We start from the raw sequence: 6,000 nt of genomic DNA, 5'->3' as shown, positions 1-6,000 counted from the left end.
TCTTATTTTGAGCTGGTTGGTAATCCCTACAGACTGGGTGTTTTTTATAGTCTAGTCTCCTAGTGATGATGACTTGGGTGATCATTTTCCTGATGTCTGGTAGTCACTTGAAGATTTTTTTCAACATCCTTAGTGTGTTGAAGCAGGCTGAGACTACTGTATTGACTTGGGCAGTCATGTCATGCTTGTTGTCTATGATTATTTACCTGCAAGCAGGGCATGTGGGTAGTTGCAAGGTCTGTTGTCCACCAGGTGGGGTCGCATTAAGAGGCAGTCTTCCCAAGGACTAGCACGTGGTCTGGTTTTGAGGCAATTGGATTTCATCTAGGTGGCCACTTCTGTCAAGCATGTGGTGAACTTGTTCCTAGTGTTGGTTGTTTTATCCAAGAGGGACAGTATCCTGTATAGGTGAATATGTATATGTTATGAGCTCATTTGATGTTGGCCAGGGGCGGCATCTAAATATTGAAGAGATTTGGCCTAAGCGAGAAGACGTTTGGGAGTCCGCCAATAAGCTCTTGTGCTTCAGAGGTGCATGGGAACATTTTGATGGTATGGGTTCTTCCAGTGATGAAGGAGCATATCCATTCTAGGATGAAACCCTGGATGCCTGCTTCATAGACTATTTTTATTAGGAAGGGTTGGGAGACAGTTCTGAAGGCTGCTAATAGGTCTAGAAGGATGAGAGCTACGGTTTTCTACCTGTTGAGGATTCACTGGTTGTTATCTGTTGCAACTTTAAGAGTGGGATCTGTGCTATGGTTAGTTCTGAATAATGAGTGAGTGGTGTTGATAAGCTGGTGTATGGTGAGTTGGACAGAGAGGAGCTTGTTGATGACTATTTCCGTAATCTTGACTGTGTAGGCATGGAGGGATGTCAGTTGATAATTGGTGAGTTTGGTTGGGTCCGCAGAGGGTTTCTTTAGAAGGCCGTTGACAGCTGCATATTTGCCTGGTTCTGGGAAGGTGGCTATATTTATGGTGGTGTTGAGGATAGGGGTGAGAACCTAGCTATAGGGATTGATCCTATGTCAATGGTGTGCTGGGGGCAGGGGTTCACTGGGGTCTGGGATTTAAATGTCTTCATCATTGTTGTGGTTTCCTCTGTACTAATGGTGTTCCATGTGGTGATTGAATTGACTTCCTTTGTCACTTGGAGAGTTCTGGAGACAACCAGGGGGTCCGGATGCAGGGGGAATTACATAGTTGCGGTATTGCTGTGGCGTAGTTGGGCTCTCACTCCTAGGGGAGACTGCTGGTTTAGGGATGACAGCACTTTTATTTGTAGGTGACTGAGTCATTCCTACAAGTCACAACTGTCGGCCCAGCTCACAAGCAGTACCTCACCAAAACTCAGAAAGCAAAGCTGATTTCTGGCAGCCTTACACATGGACTGTAGATTAGACCTCTCAGGGAAGTCATTGTGGAATTGAAGTTACCCTTTTCTCTCATTAGAAACAAGTCCATACACTCTAAGGCAATGAAAGAGATGCTGGAGAGTTTAAATATATATTTATTGAAAAGACTGCAATCTACAATACAATGCATGTGCTGTAATAATTAGGAAAATGAACAGTAAAACAAGCAGGATTGTGAAGATAGGAGTTGTGAATATAAAACCCCCCACCATCTTACAATAAACATGAGACATACAATTCCTAGCAAAGAAAACCAAATTATTACCCTAGAGAGATCTGGGTGTGATAAACCCAATCTGCTAATACCATGTCCATGAGAAGTACCCCCCAACCCGTGCTACCTTGGAATGAGGTCTCTAGGTCAGACTCTGTGGTGACACAAATGCTGAGTTCTGCAGCAAGGTGACATGCAGCATAGATTGCATCTGGAAGGAACCCCTCTAAGGACCTAATCCGTATGAGGTGTATTTATATAAATTATGTTGGATCCCTGATGCAGGATTGTTCCTAAACAACTGATAATGTGGCAGACTTCTTTGTCGGCAATTGCATAGCCAATCCTTAACAAGTGTGCATGATGTTCCTATCACACATAAGTACGAAAGGGACATAATGATAATACCTACGTGTATCAAAGAAATGCTGCAGCCCATCGGGATCTCCTGGAACCCCAATACCCTGGGCACCTAGGTACCATATACTAGGGAATTATAAGGGTGTTCCAGTGTGCCAATCAGAATTGGCAAAATTAGCCACTAGCCTGCAGTAACAATTCTAAAAGCAGAGAGAGCATAACCACTGAGATTCTGGTTAGCAGAGCCTCAGTGATACAGTTAGGCACCACACAGGGAACACATATAGGCCGCAAATCTATGAGCACTGGGGTCCTGGCTAGCAGGATCCCAGTGACACATATCAAACATACTAACAACATAGGGTTTTCACTATGAGCACTGGGCCCTGGCTAGCAGGATCCCAGTGAGACAGTAAAAACACCCTGACATATACTCACAAACGTGGGGGTAACAAAGCTTGAAAGAGGCTACCTTCCTACAGGCTGTATCTGGGGGTAAGATTGTCTGTCAGAGTGTCTGTCTGGGTTCAAAAGTGCATACATCAGTGTTTTATTGGATGCGTCAGTAAGTGCGCAGCCTGTGAGTGGGTGCATCAGGGTGTCAGTGGGTCTGTAGGTGGGTGTGTGACGGTCTTAGTGGGTGTGTGAGTGAGTGGATAACTGTCTGAGTGGGTTTGAGTGGGTGCATGAGGGTCTGACTGGGGCTGTGAGTGAGTGCATGAGGGTCTGAGTGGGTCTGTGAGTGGGTGTGTGAGTGTCTGAGTAGGTTTGTAAGTGGATGCGTAAGTGTCTCAGTGGGTGTGTGAGTTGATTGAAAGCGAGACAGAGATAGAGAGAAAGAAAGTGAGTGTTGGAAAGCCCTCCTTTTGCCCTGGTCACCCTCAGATGTTTTAGACAGATACTGGTGGTTACTGACTCTTGGCTGTGCCCTGGGTACTGCTTACCAGGCCAAGGGCCAGTGCTCTGTATAAAGTGGATAGGCATGTTAGTTCAATTATAATTTGCAATATTAACCTACCTATAAGTCCCTAGTATATGGTGGGGCATGTCGGTTTAGGGACCCCAGAATTGGTAGTGCACCCATAGGTGCACTGTTGAGGTCCCCAGTGTCCTTTCAAAGGCAGGCCTGCCTTGCTGGCTGATTTTAAACTAATGTTATATGCAAATTCAACATTTAAATTAAAAGTACTTCCGAAGTCTTAAACTACCTTATTTATACATATAAGGCACCCCTAAGGTGTGCCCTATGTGCCCCAAGGGTTTGGTACCATGTAACTATAAGTAGGGAATTCATAAAAATTGCTTTTTAAGCTCTTGTGAGGTAAGATAGCCAGATTTGTTTTTCCCTCACTGTAGTGAATGGCCTTCATAGGCTAAAATGGGGAGACTTTATTTTAATTAACAAAGTCCCCTTAAGTGTCAGATACTCAAGTTTGGTATCACATTAATTGTTATAATAAATCCCACAACTTACAGTTGTTGGATTTAATATAACTAGTTCAGGTAAAGAGTTTTAAACTCTACCTAAAAAGTTGCCAACTTCAGCTCTGTAATGCCCTTCTCTGATTGGCCAGCAGCCAGACGGGAGACAAAGTACCGCCCACCTTATTATGACACAGAAAACCGCCGCTTTCTCCGGGCGGTACCAATGCCATATAAATCCTGGTGGAAACACATCACTGAAGAGAAAAGATTCACCATCAGATACACAGGGAAGAAAAACACTGCCATGGAACCTGAACTGCAAGTTTTCCAGATGATCTTCTATGTTATGCTCCACCTGGAACACTAACACCAAAGAAGACGACAATGGTGATTACAGCCACCTAGCACACAAAGGAGGGAGGGAGGAAAACAAGAGTGACACACACACGCACAACACACACACAACACACACACACTATACACACGTCTAGCTGCACACAAAAAACAATTTGCACCCGATACACTCCAGAATAATGCAAGGACAACAGGAATGCATGAAGGTGAATGGATTAATATCAACAGCTAATAAAGAATCAAATTGTCCACGAAACAGATATCTACACATGTTCACAAAGGGACACTGCCCAGTCTAATGTTCAGAGGGCCTACGTGGCGACAGGGCACAGTACAAGGCCCAACTTGAATCCTGACTTCATCTGGATAGAACTCTTCAGGGGCATCAGTTTGCAAGTGGGCAGGGACCTCAGGGGTATGTGGTGGGGACCTCATCCGGAGTCGGGAACAAGACCACCGGTTCTGGAGGGGACTCTGTTAGAAATGGGGTCTTTGGTTTGTAGTCAGGTTACCCCCGTCCAAGCAAGGACCCTCACTCTAGCTAAAAGAGAATCACCCTCAGCTAACCCCCGCTCACCCCCTTGGTAGCTTGGCACGAGCAGCAGGCTTAACTGCATAGTGCTAGGTGTATAGAATGTGTACCAACACACACACAGTGATCCAATGAAAACATTACAAAATGACACAACATAGGTTTAGAAACATAGAAAATATTTATCTAAACAAAACAAGACCAAAATGACAAAAATCCACAATACACAAGTCAAGTTATTAATTAAAAAACAAAAAGAGTCTTCATTTAGTTTTAAACACAACACTAAGGCCCTCATTCCGAGCCTGGCGGGCGGCGGAGGCCGCCCGCCAGGCTTCCCCCCTCCGAAATACCGCTCCGCGGTCGTAAGACCGCGGAGGGTATTCCGAGTTTTCCCCTGGGCTGGCGGGCGGTCTTCACAAGATCGCCCGCCAGCCCAGGGGAAAACTCCCTTCCCACGATGACGCCGGCTCGTAATAGACCCGGCGGAGTGGGAAGGTGCGACGGGTGCAGTTGCACCCGTCGCGTATTTCAGTGTCTGCTTTGCAGACACTGAAATACTTTTAGGGGCCCTCTTACGGGGGCCCCTGCCGTGCCCATGCCATAGGCATGGGCACGGCAGGGGCCCCCAGGGGCCCCGCGACTCCCCCTCCCGCCATCCGGTTCCCGGCGGGAGAACCGCCAGGAACTGGATGGCGGGAGGGGGAGTCGGAATCCCCATGCCGGCGCAGCATGCTGCGCCGGCTTGGAGGATTCCTTTGGGGCAGCGGGAAACCGGCGGGAGACCGCCGGTTTCCCTTCTCTGACCGCGGCTGAGCCGCCGCGGTCAGAATGCCCCGCGGGGCACCGCCGGCCTGTCGGCGGTGCCACCGCGTCCCACGGCCCTGGCGGACTTGTTCCGCCAGGGTCGTAATGACCCCCTAACTCTGTTAGTGGGAAAATGTACCTCACGGGCTAGTGTGCGTCAAAAAGAGCTTGCAATATGTCGATTTCACTCACGAGCGAGGCCTTGCGTCGTTTCTCCTTTAGTCGGGTTGGTGTGCGTTGTTTCTTCTCTCCGCAGGAGAGCGATTCATCGATCTAGTCAGCACTCTCGGGTCGGGGCAGGCCTTGCATCGTTTTTACACTCCCATCGGTGTTTGCGTCCGCAATTCAGCCACATGATGGTCCGAAAAACCATGCAGCACAGGTTGCGATCTCACCAGCCTCCGTCAGCGATGCTGCGCGTCATTTCTCCAGCCACGCGCGTCGATCTTCCAGTTGCGTTGCAGGCGAGTGTCAATTTTCAGCCGCAAAGCCAGTGGCACGTCAATTTTTCAGCCGCATATCACAGTTACGTCAATCTTTTCCCCGCACGGCAGTCGGTGTGTGGATTTCTCACTCTTGGGCTGCCAGATTCTCCTTTCAGGGTCACAGGAACTGGATGGACACCACAGGGCAGAGTTGGAGTCTCTCCAGAGACTCCAGGTGCTGGCAGAGAGAAGTCTCTGAGACTTCAAACAACAGGAGGCAAGCTCTAAATCAAACCCTTGGAGAGTTGTTCACAAGAAGGAAGGCAACACAAAGTTCAGTATTTGTCCTCTAGCACAGGCAGAAACAGCAACTGCAGGAGGGCTCCACACAGCACAGTCACAGGCAGGGTAGCTCTTTTTCCTCAGCTCTTCAGCTCTTCTCCTGGCAGAGGTTCCTCTTGGTGT

This window comes from Pleurodeles waltl, chromosome 7, assembly GCF_031143425.1.
Source record: "Pleurodeles waltl isolate 20211129_DDA chromosome 7, aPleWal1.hap1.20221129, whole genome shotgun sequence".
NCBI classification, from domain to species: domain Eukaryota; kingdom Metazoa; phylum Chordata; class Amphibia; order Caudata; family Salamandridae; genus Pleurodeles; species Pleurodeles waltl.
Note: the sequence above shows the minus strand (reverse complement) of the source record.